We start from the raw sequence: 23946 nt of genomic DNA on the forward strand, positions 1-23946 counted from the left end.
AATACCCTCTATCCCAAAGTACAGAGGCGGGATTAACTGCTTCTCTTCCATGTTTTTACGGTGACACTGTGGATAACTTCTCAGAGAGAGGTGTTCCCTACTAAGGCGAGTCCCTCATTAGGAATTCCCCAAAGTATCCTTCAGAGACAACAGCATCAGAAGAATGGTCCTCCTTTTCCCTCCTGGGTTGCTATCTGCAGGTTTTCTGGTGGTCCTTGTTGTCTAGTGCCCCATGGCAGGCGTGTGACTGCAGACACTTGCTGACCACTAGGATATGTGTCAAATCTCTGCTAGCTCCCACAGGGAAAAGGCCCTTGCAGACAGGTCTGAAGGCGAGGTGGGGTGGAGGTACTAGGAAAATGTTGCCCCCATCCCTCTTCCTCCCACAGGCTTTTCCTTTAGCCCAGGCCTCTCCTGAGAGCCTAGCATACATACCCACAGTTCAGCTGCCATCTTAGTTGGTTGTATATCACAACTTCCCAGAGACAGATTTCAACAACCACCATGTCTCTCTTAGAGTCACAGACTCCCCCAGCCCACGAGTCTCACCCCAGAAGGTTTCTAGTGCTTTTGTTTGTTTCCTTTTGCTTGGACCTAGGATGGGTCTGTCGATTCTTTCCTGGGTGAGGGCGCACTGGGAAGCAGAAAGCAGCTCCGATGCCGGGCTCTAGCCTACTCTATTAAAATAACTAAATTATCAAACACATTCTGTAACTACAAGTATTAATCCTCAGCTTTGTACCATGTGGTAATTCACAGGATCCAGGGCTCTGGCTTTGTTTTTCACAAATGAACACTGTGGCCTTATTAAGCTGAGATTACTAGATCTGTCCTGTCATAAGTTTCAAGGGCAAAATCATCATACATGAAGGGACCATAAAATTTGCAATACCCAAATTCCCTCTGCTGAATGTTTTCAGCCTTAACTATGGTGGGTGGGTTTAATTTGCTCCACTGCACCTGTCAGAGCAGTCTTGTTTGTTTTGAGCCATTATAAATACCAAATTTGTAAAATAACAAAATATGCTAGTTAAAACGTCCATGTGACTAGAACATCCCCAGTTTTGTCATATGTTATCATTTAAGAAATAATCTGAATGGCTTGCTATCTCTTCTCTAGTATTTTCACATTTTCTGGTAGAAATTTGGTATTCTTTGTCATTTAAAATGGCATCCTGAGAGTCCTATTTTCTTCAATCCCAAAGAAGTCCATGTATGTTGGATCTGACGATTTTGGCATTATAATCTGTTTGTTCACCAGATGATAGTCAGGTCTGCATGAAGAGTAAGCTATGGCTCGCTCTGCTGAGGACGGCATCATCATACTGTTCACAAAGAACCACTGTGAACAATAGCAGAATCTCGCTTGAGGGATGCTGAAGCCAAGGCATGGAGAAGAATAGAGAGGCTGGGGTGTTCGGGGTCGATTCAGTGTGTCACCTTGGTGACAACGATTGCAAATGTTCTGCTCAGTATTTACAAAGTTTCCGTGCATCCTGGCTATATTGTGTGTTTTGTATGTAAGAAATACCAATCTGTATTCTTTCAGCACAAAATAAAGACCCGGTTCTTTCAACACAAAATAAAGACCCTATAACAAAACTTTTTTTGTCAATTACTAAGTCCTCGCCACTTTTGATTCTAGCTGTGGAACGAAAATGGGATAAAGTGAAGTCGCACTGCAAAGAAAACCAGCACACCTGGCATCTTCCAAAGGTTTACGCTTCGATTTCACAGAATAGCAGGAACATTCAAAACAAACCAAACAGAAACCGCACACAAAGGCAGGAGCTAGCCACTTTAACTTGCTGCCTAGAATACCGTTTGACATCATGCGGTATTATTTGCAGGCAGGGTGCTATTCAGTTACTTATTGAGATGGTTAATCCTCATTGTCACCTGGATAGAGTCACCTAGGAGACAGGTTCTGTCTATTCAGGCAGGGATGGAGTGATGGGGGAATTGCACTCTGAATGCAAGCAATGCTTTCTCCTTGGCTAGGGCTCCAGATAGAACAAAAGAAGGAAATGGAGAAAGCCACCTGGTTCTGCTCTCTGGCTTTCTCTGTTTCCTGGCCCTCAGTAATGTAAACTTGGCCCTCCCTGCCAAGACAGACTGGATCCTCTGAGAGTGTGAGACAACATAAGTCTTTGGTTCTTCAGCTGTTTTGTACTTTGCACAGTGGCAATAGCAGTAACTAAAATATCCACTGTGCTTGGCCAGAGAGCACATGCCCTCTGTGCTCCACATTCAGGAGGCTGAAGCAGGGGACCATGAGTTCAAGCCCAGCTTTGACTTCTTAATGAGGGCTTGTCTCAAAATACAAAAAACTAAATTATTAATATTCACAAGAGTAGATTAGTCCTGCTAGTTCTTTCTAAAAGCTCCAAATTTAATTAAACTAAACATATATTTTGTTGGTTAACAATTTTTTTTCGAAAAGCAAACCACCCCTTAGAAATGTTTTAAATTCTCAGGAAAATTGAGAAGGTAGTGTCCCCACACACTTGGCCTTGTTTCTCTATTATTAACATTATTAGTGCATGCTTATCAAGATTATGAAACAAATACTGATACATTGTTTTTTTATTTTTAGAACAATCTTACTTTACATACCAATTCCAGTTTCCTCTTCCTCCCATCCTCCCACTCCCCACACCTTCTCCCTACCCCACCCTGCATCCACTCCTCAGAGAGGGTGGGGTCTCCCATGGGGAGTCAACAAAGCCTGTCACATCACTTGAGTCAGGACCAAGGCCCTCCCCACTGTATCTATGCTGAGGTATATCCCTCCATAGGGAATGGGCATCAAAGAGTCAGTTCATGCACTAGGGATAAATACTTATTCCACTGATAGTGGCCCCACAGACTGCCCAAGCCACACAACTGTCATCCTCATTCAGAGAGCCTAGTTCAGCCTTGTGCTTGTTCCCCAGCTGTTAGTCTGGAGTCAGGGAGTTCCTACTAGCTTGAGTCAGCTGTTTCTGTGGGTATCACCACCATGGCCATGGCTGCTTTGTTCTTATCGCTCCTCCCTCTCTATGACTGAACTCTAGGAGTTTGGCCCAGTGCTTAGCCGTGGATCTCTACATCTGCTTCCATCCATCCATGACTGAATGAAGGTTCCATAATGACAATTCAGGTAGTTATCAATCTGATTACAGGGAAAGAACAGTTCAGGCGCCTTCTCCATTATTGCTTAGATTCTTAGCTGGGGTCATCCTTGTGGTTTCTTGGGAATTTCCTTAGTGCCTGATTTCTAGCTGACCCCACAATGGTTCCCTCTTTCAAGTTGTTTTTCCTTATTCTCCCTCTCTGTCCTTTACCCAACATGATCTTCCCAACCCCTCATGTTCTCCTCTGTTGGGGACTGCAGACCCTCAGACCCTGAATTTTCTGTGACCCCTTGCCTGTCAGAGTAAGCAACTTGTTTTCTTATGCTTGTAGCTGCTCTGAGCACGAGACCCTCATGAGTTCCTGATGGCAGGGGAGTGGTTTCTGGTGGGCTTGCAGATGAAAAGTCCCAAGAGCTAGGGCATGGCCATTAGTCAAGGAGAGCACTATATAAGCTGCCCTGGAACACAATAAAGGGGCTTTCTTGTTTCAAGGATGACACGTGTTTCTCTCTCTCTCTCTCTCTCTCTCTCTCTCTCTCTCTCTGTGTGTGTGTGTGTGTGTGTGTATGCGTGCGTGTATGCATGCGTGAGTGTGTGTTTCAGTCTCCAGCCCCTTGCCCGACTCACGAACTGCCGCATGGTAGACAGGTGGGATGGCACATTCCTCCCTGTACCCCTTCTCCCTCCCCATTTTCCTTCCCCTCCTTCCTTCCCTCCCACCTTCCCCTCAAGCTGCCAATTCACTAGGGATATCTTGTCTACTTCCCCTTCCCAGGGAGGGGGGATTCATGTATGTTCTTCTTAGGGTTCTCCTTGTTTCCAGGTGAAGGAAACGGTTCAAACCTTGAAAACTGAAATAAAGGCAATAAAACACAAACCAAGGAAATTCTGATACACTGTTTTTAACTGAAGTTCACCATTCATTCAGTCTGTTTCCTTGAATTTTTCTCTTGGTGTCCTTTCTCTGTCCTTGGGTCCCATTCAGGGATTCTAGCATTGACCAGACATACCATAGGCTCCTGTCTTATTTATCTGATTTTTTTCTCACGGCTACCCTCTGGAGGAGAAATATTGCAGAGGTGAGGTCTGCATCTTCTCACATCGCATCAAGGATGCTTGCCACCAGCATGATTTATAACCATCTGTGCTGGCCTTAATCCCTAGCCAAAGCAGCATTTATCAGGGAGCTCACCTCAGCTTCTCCTTTTCCAGCCCCTTCTCCCGCCCCTTTCCATACTGTACACTTTGGAAGGACACTACCATACACAGACAACACTGAAGTTGTGTGTTGGAGGGCTCCCTGTTTTAGGGCATAGTAGCTACATAAAAGAGTATTTTGAATTACTTTTTGCAGGATACACTTAATAATTCAAATCCAAAGTAAGTGTGCAACAACCTCTGGACAGCTAATCACTACACCAAAGAAATAGCCCGTCACCTAACTGCAGTGTCTACAGCGTCTCATGCTTTTAATCTTACAGAAGCCTCTCATTACAAAGTGGTCTGGTCTGCACTCTTCCTGTCCCCAGAGTAAGCTCATCTCCAACATTTGCATCCATTTAGACTCTCTGGTCACATCTCTTGCTCCCATTCTATACTGGTTCCCTGATGTCTGAGCCTTTGTGAAGTTCTGTGGTTTCAATACATGCATGAGAGTCACTATTAAAGTATCGCATAGATACATTAGTTTCACATTCTCAAATCCTTTCCCCTGCCCTCTCCAATCCCTGGAAACCACTGATATTTTACTATTTGTATAATTTTGACTTTCCAGATTGTCAAAGAGTTGGAATCATGGAGAATGCATCCTTTTAAGGTTGACTTCTTCCATTTGAATATGCTTTAAGTTTCTTTCATGTCTTTTTATGGCTTGAAAGACCATTTTACAACAGAATGATATTCCACTGTATAAATTTACTATTCTATTTGTCCATTCTGTTTTAATGTCTCTTAGTTGCACCCAGTTCTTTGGATAGTAGAAAACTATCGTGAATAGCCACATAGGTTCTAGTGTGACTATATTTTCATTTTATTTGATAAGTACCTATTATCTTATTGCTGAATTCCATGGTAAAACTGTGTTCAACTTTGCAGAAACTGCCTAAACACCTTCCAAAGTGGTTATGCCATTTTGTTCCCCCCACAATCCATGATTAAACGGCCCAGTAACATTTTCTTAAATTAGAGCGGCAAGCCTTCAGGCACATAGAATCTCACTGCCAAACAACAGCTCTGCTGTGGGGATTAGGGCAACAATCAATTTCCATGAGTTATGCCTCCTTGAGAAGGAACAATGAACTTCTGTATCTCTCTGGAAATGGTATTTATAAAAGAACATAACAGTTTAATTCTTGTCTTATCCTATGCTGCAGTCACACTATGGCCATGTAGCATGTCCTGACCAGCCCCTATCTATAAAAGGCTACTGGCAACATTATGTAACTAAACCTATAAGTAATCACAGACATACCCAAAAAGAGAGAAAAGTACCTAGTGGTTCTGGGTTTGAGTAGACAATACGGAAAGGAACCTGAACTTTTAAGTGTGCGTTGTCGAGGTCACTGACCTTTCTTTGTGGTGTCTGTGGGGAGTGGACTGGATGCTTCCTTCCAATTATTTACAAAATAAACAGAAATTCTATGTGTACAAATATACATAATGGGCCATGTTTCCTTTAAAAAAACACTCATGGTTAATGCTAATTGTCTAAATCTAGAATCGCCTGGGAAATGGCCCCCTGGGCAGCCTCTGAAGAGTTACCTTGACTACAGCAACTGAGATGGGGAGAATTGCTGGAGGCAGTGCTCATCCCTGACTGGGATGCTGGACTAGACGCGCGAAGGAAGGGGGCTGGGTAGTAACACGCTTCTGCTTCGCATTCCTGCTGCCTTGCTTCCCTGCCACGATGAACTGTACCTGGAATCGTGAGTCACAATGAACCTTTCTCCCTTATGTTGCTTTGGTCAGGGTATTTTATCCTAGCAACAGGAAAAGAAAGATAAGCATTAGTACACATGTCTAGTAAGCATACCTACAGACACCTGTTTAGGACACTTCTCCGAAACCTCGCTCATCCACCCTTGGTTAAACTTGGGTCTTGAAGAACAAGAGTAAAAGAGGCCTCAGCACTGACAGGCAACCAGTCAAGAATGCCTTTGTTTTAAACCATGAATGCCATGGTCTCTTCTCTCCAGAGAACAACTACAACAATCTCCCTCTATCCTCAGACTGCAGCTTACATGATTGCTCCAGTTTTTGGCAAAGGTGGCTTGGAGAGCACAAATAGCAAGGACTAGGAGAACTGAACTGATGGGAAAATTTTCCCAACTTACAGAACATTCTCTCATTGAAAACTTCCATCTCACAGCTCACAATATAACACACTCAAGTCCCTTCCAAACAAAATTCATGTGTGAAAGTACAAAGCAGATGAAAGGTTCATGCGAGCCAGCTCTGCTACCCTTGAATGTTCATAGACAGAAATATATCTCTTCTCAGCTAACCCATGCACTAAAACCCTAGCTCATAAAGTGTGCCTTCCCTTCAAATGATCCAAACCTATTTCTGCCAAGTTCAAGTTTTCTCTGTAAAGACAAAGAGAGAGCAGAGTCAAAGAGAATCCAGAGTTCATTTGCTGAGCTTCTAGGCATCAAAAATCAGCATTGATGTCTTGCTACCTTGAATGTCATTTGGGCAGATGGATAAGGAGATAACAGCTTTGTGATTGCGACCCAGGGCACAGGAAGAACCGTGGGTACTTTCAGTGGAAACAAACTTCTGATTTGACTTGATGTGATCCAAATTCAGAGGGAAGACAGAGTGGCACTATATTTTATCCTGAACATATAAAAGTCAGCCAGCAGAGATAATAAATATTAAAGTACTTGTTTTCAGCTTTAAAAGAAAAACAGCTTAAAGCCTTTATTTCTATAACACCTCTTTCTCTGATGAGTTCGGAACAATTAACGCCCACACCTAATTAGTCTTCACAGTTTGAAGTTTCTTATAATGGAGAAGACTTTCCAGGGATGCTACTCGTGATTCATTCTAGAGACTCTGGGGGATAATTTTAAAGGACAGAAAACTTTCTGAATCTGTTCAGGTCACTTCAGCCCATAATTTAGAGTGGAAATATTGTCCACCTGGAGCTGTCAGGAGTGCCCTAGGAACCAGAAAAATGTTCAGACTGGGAAAGAAAAAAAAATCATGAGTCAAATCCCTCACTTGGTAATAGCCTTTGGGGTTCTGAATTTAGGGGCATTCGGGGACTGAGAGCCACCCTATTGGGAAGAATATTGATGACTAGAGAATCACCAGCCTTAACCATCTGTGACCTCTGAGAGTTGCAGTGACAACCAATATGGTGAAGTGTGCCCATCTGTACAGTAAGACATGGATGGCATGTAATCAACTGCGTTCTGATTGGATTTATTGCACAAGATGAAACCCATCCCTGGCACTGTCACTGGAATGAGAACCTGCAGCTACACAGGTGATAAGCCCTACTGCTGTTTTTCTTCCAAATGGCCACACCATTACACTGATTGCTAATGACTCATTATGTCCATATACTAATGTATCTCTCCCTCATCCCGCATCAGAGATGCTTCTATTTGCAGTAGATGGCAATGATATAAGGACCCATAGCTGATCAAGACGTAGAGAATAAAAGACTGTGGAATGTTCGGCCCATTGGGACATCTCTATCACACACTACCTCTCACTGTTTAGAGACGACTGCAGAGGAAGGAGTAGAAAGAGTTTAGAGCCAAGATGATAGACAACTACAAGGAAAATTTTTCAGACACACACAGAAAGGCAGTTGCACAAATAAACTCACAGCACCTGTGGAAGCATGTACAAGACCTGTGTAAGATCAGTCCGGAAAACAACATGGAGAGGGAGAGAAGGCACAAGGTAATACCCCTAACTGAGGGGCTACTGGCAATTGATAGCTGTTGGGAAAGAGAGAGTCGGGTTTCTTTAGTAGTATAGCTCTGGTGAGTGGACCATGCTCCAGTGAAGGCCATTATTTCCAAGTTGGACTCAATGATAGGTCCTAGGGGAGCTTGGGAGTGTGGTGAATGTGATCATTAAGTTCTCGAAGAACAAATTTTAAAGTCTCAAAATAATAATCAATCAATCAATTAATAATTTTCTCAAATAGAGACTCTGAGTGTACAAATAGCAGGTCCTGGGAAAAACAGTCTTCAGATTTACAACATCTCACACAGAGAAATAAACAAGTTGGACAAGAAGCTAGACCTGAGGAGTTCTAGAGAAGGCTGCCCAGGAGCCGCTCTATGATGCAAACTTCGCCTTCTTAGCAGAGTGGGCTCTCACACGGTCCCTAAACCTTGCAGGAAAACATGGTGTCAAGACTGACATCAACACACAGAGAAGAGGCATGAGATGCTAGGGGCCCAGTCTAGGGGCAAGGTGAAGTTCTCAGTGTCTTCCAGCTCTCTTATTCCTTCCCTAGCAGTTAGAAGTGGTGATGCTTTTATGAAACTTGATCCTGGCTGGCAAAGGAAAGGTGGGCATGTGCTACAGCTGCCCCTGCTGCACTGGAGAGGAGGTTGGCTCCCGGAGCCAGCCACTGGGCTGGGCGTGGAACTCAGCGGCACAGCACTTGCCTAGAATTTGTAAAGTCCAGGATGCTATCACCTGCATTACAACAGAAAAAAAATAATCCCCAGTGATGCGTATTCAAGATATGACCAGTGTAGAGTTGTCTCTTGGTATCCTTGGAGTATTGATTCCTGCACCTTTCCCAGACACCAAAACTCCATGAGTGTCCTTATCTAAAATGGTTTGGCACTTCTGTCTGACCTACACACATCCTCCTGTGTATTTCAAGCAGCTCTATATTGTTGATAGTACATAATGCAGTGTGAAAGTTGTTAAAAAAAACCACACTGCTTATAGGACAGTGACAAGAAAATGTCTGGACACACCCTATACAATTTTCCTTAACTACTATTAGCAGGGATGTCGGACCTGTGGGTTGACAGTACTAGTTCTGAACATCTGCTGTGGCACTTTATGCTTTAAAGCCACATGCATTTATTTTCTTATAGTTTACAGTACTGTTGGTGAGAAGCCCAAAAGCAATTCCAATGAACAGAGATCAGGACATTGGGAGGGTTGTTGTCCCTTCAGAGGCTCTAGGATAAATGGATTCCCTTGCTTTTTCCAGTCTCTGGAGCTGTGGTTCCTTAGTGTGTGGCTTCTTGGGTCCATCAAGCATGGTATTCTGTCTTCATGCTGTGTTCTTCCACGGTCAAATCTCTCTCTCTCTCTGCCCAATTCTCCTTCATTCATTCATTTTGTGGCAATGGGGATGAAAACTAGGCGTCTATGCATGTTAACTGGGTGCTCTACCACAAGCTCTACCCTCACCTTCTGCGGTCTTCTCAGAATAGTACTTGATACTATGTTTAGGCCTGACCTTGAAAATCAAAGATTAGCATGCCCATTTCAGGATCTTAACCACATATGCAGGATCTCAGTCCCATGCACAGGGGTCAGGAGTTGGTATTAGGACATACCATGAATCCCCATACCAGCAAAGCACTGGGCATGTGGGAGAGAGGAAACTACAGGGAGAAAATAGGCAAGGGCATCAAGCCTGGTAGTCAGTGTAAAACTGAGCCCATAGAGCTAGGAAAGCAAATAATTGTGGATTCGTGCTTCTGATCATCCTCTGCAGTACAGAGCACACCCATGTTCCATGTTCACTGATAAGGCTTGGATCCATTTTCTCTCCTAAATGACATTTATTATATTCACTAATTATAATATCAAACCTATTCACAGAAGAAATTTTGGAAACTTTAGGAAATAAGAATCTTCTATTTTATTTGATAAACAGTAATTTGATACATACTCAACCTTTCTGAGCCTGGATTTATTTATTTCAATATGGGTTATTGCTGTGTCCAAGTTGGCCTTGAATATGCAGTCCTCCTGCATCCGCCTCTGAATGCTGAGATTAAAGACCTATATCCTTATTCTAGGTCATTTGTCTTTAGCTAAGTCCTTGAAACATTTCAGGTCTGCTCTGCCATGAAATACCTACTCAGAGTGTCAACCTTCACAGTTCTGGTGCCTTGACTAAAAGATGGAGATCTAAAAGAGGGTAACGTTTCATGTAGTATCCATTAGAGTCAAGAGTAAACTGAGGTATCGGCCTCCTCCCTCTTTTGTTGTTTATCAGTTATCATTAATTTCTAGGTAGTCAGCATCTAAGTAAACACATCTGAATTCCTGGCCCAGCTCACAATGATTCATTTGTTTATAACTGTTGATGGCATATCAAAGTTTTCACCATTTTTATCCAGGTCATAAATCAGTATCTACCTTTCCCAGATCAGAAGCTATGCTGCTACTATAAATCACAATGGAATGCAGACATAAGCTATTAGTTTGCCTGTCAAACGCCCAAAGAAGGGGGTGGGGTGGAGAGATAAACCCAATGTTATTATTTTATGGTTTTGGTTGTTGTCGTTGAGCATACTCTTAATGGGTAAAAATATATATAGCAGGTAGAAAAGTTGACCCGCTAGTCCGCCTGAATCTTACCCACAAATAAAACCTAGTTACAAGTTAACAAATCAATAATGAGATGCTATTGCCCTTCAGGGTGGGTTAAAGAAGACTCACAAGAGTGGAGAGGGACTACTGAGCTTGACAATGAAGCCTTTGATGGGATCTAATTTTAATTTCTCATCCCACATTCGGTCATCATTTGTGTTGTGGGAAAATGAAAGATATCAAACATGTAGAGAGCCCAGGCACAAACACTCAGTGCAGGGTAAGAGTTCAGCTCAGAAATCCTCTGATTTGTCATCCCATTATACTCTGATTCTCTGAATGCAAGTCTGCTCGCATTGTTAGGACTTGGCTATCCCAAAACTGGATCAAGGGGTAGGATACCAAGCAACAGCCAGTTGTAATGGCTATTTAAAACATCCTGGAATCAATCGGAAATTGATTGAATTAACGTAAAAAAATATAACGTTGTTATCCCAGACTTCCAATAAATCCCCTATGTAATTGGCAAAATGTAATTTGATCCTATGGCCTCCAAATTAGAGTATAGTCTTGTGTGAAGTACAAAATTACTTACTGTTAGTAGTAAACCATAGCTCAATAGAGTATTTTTGTGACACCAAATCTATGCCCAAGAATATGGCACCCAAGGCATTGAAGCCAGCCAGTCTAGAAGAAGTCTAGAAGCTGATAAAATCCCAAAGCCCAAGGACAGTGAGCACACCTTCTTCACTGGGAAGAGCAAAGGACTCTTGAAGGTGAGTCTGACTACGCTCAGAAGGCTGAGACAGGAGAAAAACAAGTTCAAGGCCACCTGGACTACGTGTTAAGTTCAAGTTCAATCTATGCAAATTAGTTGGACCTTGTCTCAAAATTAAAAATCAAAACAAAAGGAGAGGGATATAGCTCACTAGTAGAACACTGGCCTAGTATGTGTCAGGCCCTAGGTTCCATCTCCAGGACCACAAAAGCCAAATAACAAAAACATTGGACATATTTTAAGTGTACAGTTTGAGAATTTTTAGCATGTATCACACCCTAAACCTACGAGTACAATTAGTATAGTGATCATGGTCAACATCGCCAAATAATCCATGTGTCCCCTATTCAAATGGTCCAGATATACTTCCTTCCTCCATTAGTACTGACAGCAACTATTCTGTTTTCTATCATTGGAATTAGTTTATATTTCTATGGGAGTATTGAACAAAAGCAATGATACAACATATACTCATTTTTTGTCTGCTTGGATCCATATTCTGTCCTCTCTCTCTCTCTCTCTCTCTCTCTCTCTCTCTCTCTCTCTCTCTCTCTCTCTTTCACACACACACACACACACACACACACATTCCTTTTTAATTACTGAATGCTATTCCATCACATGAGTCTATCACAATTGTTGATAGTAATTTAGGCTGTTTCTAGGTTTCAAACATTACACTTATAATAGCTACAAACATTAGTCTTCCTGTCATTATAGAGACACTCTGATTCCATCTGAGTAAATACCCGAATGGAAATGACTAGATCGCATGGTGCGACTCAATTACCATCTTAAGAACCTTCTAAACTGTTCTACAACATGTCTGTTCCACTTTTCACGCCCTCAGTGGTGCATGAGCATGCCAGCCTCTCCATCCTTCACTAGCGTCTGGTGCAATTATTCTGTGTAACCCTGGCTGCTCTGCAAGATTTGCCACTGTCTCTTACTGTGGAAAGGTGGATAGGGAGGGGCACCATGTGAACTTCTATTGTCGTCACAGGATGGTCTTATATTCCAATTGTGGTCATGATGGATCCAATCTAGACATGCACTAAAGTATCATATGCCAAAAAATAGAAAGAAGTCGCACAAAAAGTAGTGAAATGTAAATACAGTCCGTTTCTGATTGGTGGTGGTGTAAATTAGCATCGATTTCTATGTCGGCACAATTTGCAGCACACTTGTAAGGAATTTTCATCTGAGGGCGCTGAGTGCAGGCTACGAAGAAAATCTCTTCCATTTTTACAAGTTCTTCCCCATAAAACTAGTAAAAAATAAAGAATGACAAGCTTACTGTACCTTGAGGAGCGTAGGAGAAAACGAAATAAAAAAGAAGCTAAGCATTTAGTACAGTTGGCTAACACAACTGCCATTTTATAGAGACTATTAAATATCTGCAAATTTCTCAGATTTCACGGCAACCCAAATTACAGCTACTTGACAGGAGTCTGGCTAAGAAATATACAATAATAAGACTACCCGTTCGGTAATTGGCTTTTATCACATGGTCTGTTTAAAGGCACTTTTTATTTTGTCAGGAGAAATCCTCCTGTATTATTTACATAAACGCATTATCACTCTTGCTGGATCAGTGAACTAGATGACAGCTCAATCTGAGGCATGCCAAAAACAAAAAAAAAAAAAGAGAGAGAGAGAAAGAAGTCCTCTAGGGAAATCTGTGGGGTTTGGGGAAAGAATATCATATAGCCTTTCAGAAGAGAAATAGAGAAATTGTGTGATATGAGCAAAGAAAACGTAGAAAAGTAAGCAACGCTATGAGAGCAAAGTGCATGCTCCTGATTTGTTCAAAAGGAAATAAAAGCAATTGCATTGTTGTCTTATTTTAAGAAATTTCCCCAGATGCCCCAGTCTTCAACAACTACCTCGTTAGTCAGTAACCATGAACAATCAAGGCAGTACCCCCACTAGCTAAAAAAAAAAAGAAAAGAAAAGAAAGAAAGAAAGAAAGAAAGAAAGAAAGGAAGGAAGAAAGAAAGAAAAAATATAGGACTTGCTAAAGGCTCTGGTATTTGTCAGAATTTTTAGTAATTAACGTCTTTTAAGTTACGTGCATTTTAAACAATGCTGTTGCATACTAATATCACAGTATAGCTGTACACACTGAGAAGACAAAACCTTTGTATGATCTCACAATATTTCTGAGGAATCCTTGGGGTTGTGTTGAGGCGACATGGCAGATTTGTTGTCATGGTTACTGTGTAAGTGGAGTGTTGTACTGTATGGCATCACTACCATATCACCAGGCTGTGGAGATCTTTCCGCTCCTTCGGAATCTCGTAGGACCACCATCGTACACGCACTCAGTCACGCACTGAAGCATGATGTAGTACACGGCCATAGTCAGATATGTTCCACAGAGCACTGCAAAGGGGCTGCTTATTTAACTAGGGCCTCAGAACATTTTCCACAGTAGTTTGCCACGAAGAGCTGCTTTATGTAACTACAAAAACCAAAAAGAAAATGTCTTTTGGGGATGTTCATACATTTGTTTGTTCCATTTTTAATAGACTGGATAGAATGGAAATACAGACATCTTTTCCAGGAGGCCTTGCTTAATTACATCTTCACTTTCCGCAGGTCCCGCTCCTTTCATTTGGTGATGAGAGGTTCGGTTAGTTTATCTGTTGTTTAGCTATTATAATTTGTAAGATTCCAGCAGAAGGGGAAGAAGAGAAAAAGGTATATGACAAGTCTCCTTACTATTTTTGTAACTCTTGTTTCTATAATATAAAATTAGCTTTAAAAAGATTTTTTAAAAGGCAAAAGGCAAGATTCTAACCTTATGCACAGTATACCACAGTTTGTACAAAAATGGAAGAAGCAATATAATAGGATTTTATGTCGACACTTCTCTCCAGAAATATGAACAAGGCATAGCTAACTCAGGAGCAGGGGCATGGAGGTGGGAGTTCAGGGTGAAAAAGTGAACTTTTCTCAGAATAGTAACAAAATTTTGGATTTTCTATCATATTTATACTTTACCTATTCAGAAGATTAATACCATGAAGCAATAGACAACATGGAAATGCCCTTCTCACGCCAGAGTTCTCCTGTGAGGCCAGGAAAGGATATTCAAGCTCTTTGGACCCAGTGTTGTTTTCTTGTAGCCACAGGAACTGACCAAGGATGCTTCCTCATGAACATTCCCCATGCGACCCTCTCTCTCGGGACTGCCTCTCAGGAGTGCAGCCTGACACAGTAACCTACTCTTGCAGTGAATTTGTGAAATCGGCACAATAAGCTACTTCTCTGAAATTGTCTGAGTGCTGTCTCTTTTGCTCTCAACATCTGTCCTCCCATGATTCTCAGCACAACACATGGTATCATAGCAATGATTGACACAGTTAAGTTTATGGTGAGTTGGGAATATGCTCACCTGGATTGGAAGGCTACACTTACTTAAATTCTGTCGCTTGCTGTGTAGTCAAGGTATGGAGTGTTACCTCATTGTAGAGGTTGTTTCCTGGCGTGCTTCTGATGCCCATGTGTCAATATAGCGCTCTGACAAGACTGCCACATTCAGAAGTGAATGCCACTCATGGTGCTCAACCAGGTGGGGAGCAAATGAAAGCCGAGTAAGGAGTGAAAGCTGGTCTGGAGGCCACTGCCTCAACCTCAGACCCATAGACGAGCAGGGAAAGACTTGCTTCTCATCATGCTTTCTCAAAATGGAATCTCCATTGTCAGAAAACATAGAACTTGGAGATTGCCAGGTCGGTGTGGACACTTGGCAGGGCACTGGCCAGTCCAGGACACTTACAATTAGTCACTGCCCAAGAATATGCATAAATCTGACGAAGCTTTTTCAAATCTTAACAGCAGTCTTAAAGACTACAAGATTTTACTGACTAGTAACACTAAAGAGAAACTTTTTTCTAAGTCACAATAATTCTAATGAGAAGATACATGATAGAGGAAAGATTAAATTATCTTTCTGTTCTCTCTATAGAACACTCATATTACAAAATCATTTTCCACCTGAAGAATATAGTCAGAGAGTGTGCAGGCAATCCCATGACTTGGGAAGTAAAGGCAAGAGGAACAGATGTTCAAGGTCATCCTCGGCTACACAGTGAGTTCAAGACCACCATGGGCTAATTGAGACCTTGTCTCAAACAGCTGTAGTAGCAACAGCAAAATGGAGCATATTTGTAATCTTAGACTAAGACACAGCAGAACAAGACCCACATGCCTGCCTGGGGTCGCCTGCCCTGGGCAAGAAGAAGAGAACACAGGTCTGCTCTGAAAAAAAAAGGTAGGAAAGAAAAGGAGAATGCCAGTCGATAAATTAAAACATTGTGCTGTGCCTTCTGGAGGTCCTGATGCCTACTATTGTGACAGCATTTGTCGTCTCTAACTTGGTTCTGTGTCTTCTTACTCTAGACAAATTTCCACGCTGTACCTAATTGGGCACCTTTTCCTCAAGGAGCATCTACATTCTTCCTTGGTTTTCAGGCCACACACAGTCTAGATCCATCCATGGAAGGCACATTTTGAAAAATAAAAATATGTCATCTGACTACCGGCATATTAGATACAATGGCTAATGCATCTTTCAAGATGGAAACCCTTACAGAAGAACGTCTTATTTTTCCAGGGTTACTATGAGAAAATGATACATTTTCTCAACTATTAATGTGAGCTACTGCAGTCACAACACAATGATCAGTAGAAGCCATTGAGATTTCTGCACTGATGTCATCCATGTGTTTTTGCTGTTCTTTCTGCTACTGCTGTTCTTTCCGCATGGTCCAAACTCTGTAGTGACATTCTAGCCAGTGTTCTTCAGTAGTGAGGTGCTGCTGTCTTTCTTCATGGGCTGCTCTTCCTCTAATTTTTCATATTTACTTATTTTGTGTGTATGTTCAGTGTGGGGTGCCATAGCATGTCAGGGGATGTCAGATGCATTTTAAGGGAATCAGTTCTCTCCTTCCATCATGTAGGCCTCAAGGATCCAAACCAAGTCATCAGGTTTGTAGAAAAAGCACCTTTACTGGACCTGACCTCCTTCTCCTTTGCCTAATTGTTTCTATCACATTAGTCACCTCCAATATGTGAGTATTAAGCAGACGAGCAAGAACATGTCACAAAACTACTGGAAAAAACCTGGTCGGGATGGTGTGGGAGGTCCTTCTGTCTGTGTGTTGCTTTAATTGGCTAATGAATAAAGACCTGCTTTGAGCAGGGAAGAAAAGAACTAGGAGAGGAAAACTAGGCTGTATACTGGAAGAAAGAAGAGCAGAATTAGAGAGACGCCATGTAGCCCCACTGGAGACAGATGGTGAAACGTTAGCCAGCATACACAGATTAATATAAATGGGTTAAATTAATATGTAAGAGCTAGACAATAAGAAACTAGAACTAAGGAGCAAGCAGTGATTTAAACAATACAGTCTCTGTGTGATTATTACAGGTCTAAGATAGCTAAGCGGCCAGGAACCAATGAGCAGCCCATCTCTGACATGGAGACACTTGGTATTCTCCAACAATTGCTCACTTGACATGATAAAGACAATGGACATAATAGTTCTCATCAGAAGACTACACACATGCTCATAAACTGGTTCCTACCAAAATAAAAGTACACAGGTACACAAATATTACATTCATCAAGGCAACCTTAACAGAATTCTTATCCCGTCGCTACAAACAGAAAACACCTAGAACAGGGCTATGGCTTTCTGTCTGTCTGCATTCATCTTTCTTCCCCACCAGATTCATCAAGATTTTGAATGGGTTGACAATGTATTTCTGATAAACCATATTTCTCAGCCTTTCTTCATGGGTGACAATTGCTGGACAGACCCCTGCAGAACACATTGTCAAGTGGGCAGTCTTGGTGAGCATCGTTGCCTTTTCCCTTAACCAGATAGCCATCCTAGAACTAGAAGGTAACAGAAAATAAATCCAGAAGATTGCTTGGCTGGCAGCTGTGGTGGTCTAGTCTCTTCTCTGGGCTTCTTCTTGTGTTTAAATGCAAATCTTCCTATGAGTGAGCCAACTGTAGAACTGTGAGGTTTGCTCATTTGTAACTGTCTTCAAATTCCCATTCAACTCACCATACTGGCTTTCTTTATTAAAGAAGTCTAATTACCCTTTAAAACTGGGACAATTAGAATAAAGAAAGTAGGGGAGAATGCAGAGACAGTGAAGTCGGTGATAAAGAACAGAACACCTGTCTGGGGACAGGGAGCTGGATCAGCACCCATGCTAGCTACCCTGATCAGCTCATTTATTCATTCAGCAAATATTGAGTGCATACTTTGTGACAGAGACTGAAGGGCTAAGAAACAAAGTTACTCAGCCTGTTAGCACCTCAGTAGCCTCATCCATTAAGTAGAAAGACTGAGAGCACCTACCCAATAAGGCTATTTCTATGATTGAATATGATCAACTATTTGTAAATAAGTGAATCGGTATATGGCACTAGGCAATAATTCAACCCACAATGGCATTATTAATAACACTTTTGTGAAAATATTTACACATGAAAAATTACTTATCTTGCCTGGTAAAAAGTTCCAGGCTGTGAAATGGCATCATCTCCCTTCTATCTTTGCAGTGGGGAGCTGTGATGACTTTAGTGACTTTCTTCTTGTCTTTTATATTATATAAATTTTAACAAATAAAAATGTTTTTAATAAAATGAACATGTTTCCTCCTTTAAAAAGATCAAGAAGGGTGTGCCTAAATAGTAGATATTCCCTCATAACCTAGTTCGGTACAGTTGCTGTAGTGAAACACCATGACCAACACAACTTGGAGAGAAAAGGGTTTGTTTCAGTTTACACTTCCAGGAAACACTGCATCACTGAGGGAAGTCAGAACAGGAACCTGGAAGCAGGCAGGAGCTGAATCAGAGATCATGGAGGAGTGCTGCTTATTGACTTGCTCCCCATGGCTTGATCAGCCTGCTTTCTTATGGAACCTAGGACCACCAGCCCAGATGCTGTCCAACTCACAGTGAGCTGGGCACTCACATATCAATCAAAAATTAAGAAAATGCTCTACAGATTTGTCTACACCCCAGTCTTATGGAGGCATTTTCTCAACCAATATTCCCTTCTCTCAAATGACTCTAACCTGTGTCAGGTTGACAGCATACCTCATAAATAACATTGCTTATAGGGTCATGGAGCCTGAGTGCATTTGTGCAGTTTGGACTTCCTGCTAAAGGAATTATGAGTTCTTGTCATCAGTCATGGTAAGGGAGTTAACCATTCAACCTTCCTATACTGTCCTAAACTCAGGGGATTTGTTATTGAAGAAGGGAAAATGAAAATTGAAAAATACTACATTCTCTAATGTAAGTGGAAAATAATTCAAAAGGAATTCACTGAGGTTTCTATATTCTATATAGTTACATACAATCATGCATGTATATTTGACAAAAAAGTAGAAGTGAGACTGTAGAGGGAACAAAGGTACTTTGGGAGGGGAGGAGCCTGAGAAAGGAGGGGATGAAGGGAAGAGGGTGTATGCTCAGTGTTCAATATGTCTGCTGTGTTCCTAAAACAGAGCACCATGTACAATGACTATGCTGTACATAGGGAAAACCATACAATAGCTGGGCAACTTAAAGATCTAACTCTCAAAAGCTTGAATGGAGGCCAATAGGAACATTAACAATGAATCAATTCATAAAGCAATAAAATAACAGGTGCAGAGAAAAAAGATGGAACTGAACAAAGTGTGAAAAAAGTAGATACACAATAAAGTCAAAGAAGAAAGATGCCAAGAAGGGGGACAGATTTCCCCACTAATTGTCCCTGCCTTTGATTTCTCACCAGGTGGAAAGTGACAAAAAATTTTGAAAGGTAATGAATAGCAATAAGATTACATTTTTAGATGACACTGCAAAATTTAAAAAAATACAGGAGTGAAAACAGCAGCATTAAGAAGCCAGCCATGGGCTAAAGATAGAGAGGAACATGAGCAATGTGGCAGAAGCCCAGGTCACAGATCTGTGTGCAGCCTGGGGAAAACTCAGACACGAAAAGATGAAAGACAAGGAGACAAGCGAGAATCAAAGGACCAAATGAAGGAAACTGCACTCCCTCCCAAAATCCAATTAATAAATCCTGAAGGTCTGAACAAAATCATAGTCCTGAAAATATAGAAGAAAAGAGATATTTCTTAAAAATGGGGACTTCTTTCTCAATTAAAGGCAAGAAGTGGAGGGTGGGGTGGTGAAACAAACCCTTAGTGGAGCACATCTCACTATAATCAACTTCATAGTGCAAAATCCAGCTTCATAGTGCAACGAACCCTTAGTGGAGCACATATTACTATAATCAACAAGATCCAGTTTCATACTACATGGTAAAAGAAGAGAAACCTCCCCCAAAGAGTCAAGAAAAATAAAGATGCCCAGTGAAGATATTAATATTGTTACTTAAAGATTATGCTATTATATAGTTTGAAATCCTAAAAGTATCATCTGAAAAAAGTGCATATTAATAACAGTTACAGAGTTGGTATGTTGCTAGACAAAATTACCACACTGATTTTTAACAATTACGAATACTTTACAAATAAATTGAATTTCAATAATAAAACAGGGAAAAGGCTTGAAATAAATTTCACAAATCCTTATTCAGGTCATGAAAGAAAGCAACTTTAAATTCATGTGCGAGGTAACAGAAGATTATTTTAATAGAAAAACATACTTGGTATTAGGTAGGAAACTATATTTATAAAGAGGTAAATTTTCACTATTGATTTACCAATTCAATGCAATATAAAATGTTTGAAAACTTTTATTTTGTGAGGAATAAGAAAACTTACCTACATGACCTAAAATAGATATAAGTTATTTTATTTCGGTATTTTTTCTAGTAGTTATGATTAAATGCCTGGCAGAAATAACTAAGGGGAGAAGGTCTTATTTTGGATTGTGTGGCTCTGTGGTGAAGTAGAGTGTCATGGGTGCAAGAGCTCATGTAGAAGTATTCCACCTCAAGGCAGACAGGAGGCAAAGAGAAAGGAAGAATCTGATGACCAAGGATAATATCCAGAGGCATTGCCCCAAGGATCTGCCTCTTCTAGTTTTGCCCCAATGTCTAAGGTTTCCAGAATCTTCCAAAATAGCATTACTAGCTGAGGGCCAATAACTTAACAGATGAACCTCTTGAATAGGGGAAATTTTATATTCACGGCACAGCACATGGTGTCTGAAGAAACCTGAAAAGGGAGGGGCATAATAACCAAAGGTTAGCATCGCTGTGATTGGATCATCAAATGATTTGGTGATCATAAAATTAGTATTACCACACATGAATGGAAATAACTCAACAGTACAAAACAGAATATAGACTGGAGAACAGAATATTCAACCTGGCGTATGGTCACCATAACTTGACTGTTCATTATTTATAAATATAGGAATTTTGCATATGGCAAGAATTAGAAGTATTAGGGCACTAGAAAAGCAAATTTGGAAAAAAAAAAGATTCCTAGTTTAACATATTGTTTTGCCTCTGTATTTTCTACCTTTATCCCATTTCTTCTTTTTTTATTTTTTATTTTTTTTCAAAATTTATTAAATTATAAAAGTTTCCATTTCCGCCCCTCCTCCCAACACCCTCCCATTCACCCCACTCCCTCTCCTCCTCCCTCTCAATCCCTAAGAGCAGTCAGGGTTTCCTGCCCTGTGGGAAGTTCAAGTTCCTCCCCCCTCCCTCCAGGTCCAGGAAGGTGAGTATCCAAACAGACTGGATTCCAAAAATCCAGTATATGCAGAGGAAACAAGTCCCAGTGTCATTGTCAATGGCTTTTCAGAAAGACTCTGGGCCAGTCACATTCAGAGAATCCGGCCACATTCAGAGAATGTGGTTGGATCACGTGTCGTTCAGTCCCAGTCCAACTGGCCTTGGTGAACTCTCATCCAACAATGGATGGCGATACAGACGGAGACCCACATTGGAGCACCGGACTGAGCCCCCACAAGGTCCAAATGAGGAGCAGAAGGAGGAAGAACATGAAAAAGGAAATCAGGACTGCGAGAGGTGCGATCACCCACTGATACCCCATTTCTTCTAACTGAATTTTGTATGAATCAAAATTCATAACAATATGATAACTGTAAATGACACAAAATGTCTGAGAGGTGATGGAAATGCTCTCAGACAAGGTTGAGCTGGTGCCTACATAGCACTGCATCTGCTAACAGCTGTTGAGTACTGCATTTTAAAATAGGTTAACTGGCTGTTTACACAGGTTGCAATTTCATAATTTAATAATAAGTATAAATAAAAAACGAAGCCCAAGAAGTACTGTTAAAAATTAGATTGAAAAGTTTTATACTTAGATTTTAAAAAGCCTTTCCCAGCATGACAGAGAAAATAAAAAGCAAGTAAAAAATACAAGATACATTTGGATAACAACATAAACAAAATTAAAGAAAAGGTCAAAGCAGAAAAATCTATCATGAGTAAGAAATAGAACTGATTTCTTTTATTTGATCAGTAACAAAAGTGGAATTAGAAATATATGACATGTAAAGATACACCATGTATGTGTGGTGATTTCGTTGAGCACCTTTTCTTGAATACAGCTCATTATTAAGAGTATATTACCAAATAGTACATGCCAAGTGTTATTAAGGTTATAAGCAAATAAAAATATGTACCATTGATCAGCATAAATGTTAGTAATATTTCAACTTCAATACTTCAAACTCTCACGTTTGAAGACCAGAAATGGTGCCTACATTATGGTCGTCTTTGGGAAATAGACAGAGTTTGAAACGGGCCTTTGATCATAGTAAGATGTGGATGGAGGCTTTTGAAGGTCAGAAAATACTTTGGAGATGAAAATTGCTAATTTTTTAGACATTTAGATATAAAATTCGAGCAGTGTTTTCAGTTCTGCATAAATCTTTGTTCTTAATTGTCAAGTAAATGTAAGCATTTGATAGAAATCTGTATCTCTCTTTTAATGAAAGGTTTCTCTAGGGAGTTCTCAGTTCTTTCTTTAGACTTCCAACTCCACAAGCATCTGAAACTTGATTTATTTTGATAAGATTAACTTTAGCCTTAAGGAGAGAAACGTGTTTGCTAAATGTCCGTTATGAATTTGAGGAATGAAACGAGACCTTACATTGAATACTTCTACAAGCAAATGCAACCAGTTACTCAAATTATCACTTCTCTACTCCATTCCCTCTCCCACTCCCTCCTTTTTTCCTCTTAAAGACCTCAGTATCTCACTCAGCAATGTGGTCCATCCAGCAAGAGCATTGAGTAGACATGGGCCTATCTTTGTCATTCTCAGAATCTTCAGTTATTCATGAATAAGTTACATTTCAGAAGCACACCCTGAATTATTACATTGTTTTTTGTATCTTATAATATCTGCTGCAGATGGAACATTGTAACTTTACAATCTTTGGTATCTTTTGCTAGATCTAAGTTTACTGAGTTTTTCTTTTTTCGTTTATTTTCATCTATAGAAGTACATAAGGGAAAAGATCACAAATAAGATACTTTAATTGTCAGACAGTGGTCGCTCACACCTTTGACCCCAGCACCCAGGAGGGCAGAGGCAGGTGGAGCTCTGTGAGTTCAAGGCCACCAAGTCTACAGAGTGAGTTCCAGGACAGTCAGGGCTACACAGAAAAAAACTTGAAAAAAAAAATAAAAAAGAAAGAAAGAGAAAAAAAAAGAAAAGGATACTTTGAATTGTCTATCAAACTGACATTCTTCTTCACTGAGTTATACTAGGAAACAGTGATGAAAAAATTCTCTTTGTAGAAATATTCTAGCTTTTTTTTTTTTACTTCAGTAAAAATTATCTTAAAGTTCCCATCCCACTATGTCTTCCACAACCAGTGCTATGTTATTAGACATTGTCGTTTCTGACCATACATCCATCCTTCCTTAGCTGAGCATAGGGAGTCTGCGGGTCATAACCTCCTTCCTTAGTTAGGGTTTCTATTGCTGTGAGAAGACACCGTGACCACAGCAACTCTTATAAAGAACATATTTAATTGAGGGCGGCTTGCGTACAGTTTCAGAGATTCAGTCCATCATGGTCATGAAGGCAAGCATGGCGACACTCAGTCTGCCAATGGAAGTAAGTCTACAGCTATTGTCTTCCTTTCCCCACTATGCACTTTTTTTCTCCTAGAGGAAGAATCTGACTGTAACTCAGAGAGACCCATAACTAAGCCTGCACTGTGTCTTTGGTGCAGAGTGGAGGGCTGGGGGCTTTTTCTCTGGGTGGATCCACTATTTCAACTTCCTCTGCCTAGGAGTAATCACACATTTGTCAGCACCAGGATGGGTGCATTCCCTACATGATTAGGAATCCTGGGGCAACATACTAAAGTTAAGCACATGGCTTCCATGTCTGTACCCTTTACCCAAATTCAACACTGTAACCATCCTGCAGATCTTAACGTGGTTTCACAATAATATTCATTTGTTCATATTGATGAATAGAGAGAATCTGAGGAAGGAATGAGACATGCCTGTGCCATTTTTTAAAAAA

Source organism: Myodes glareolus, chromosome 15 (genome assembly GCF_982192425.1).
Source record: "Myodes glareolus chromosome 15, mMyoGla1.1, whole genome shotgun sequence".
NCBI lineage: Eukaryota > Metazoa > Chordata > Mammalia > Rodentia > Cricetidae > Myodes > Myodes glareolus.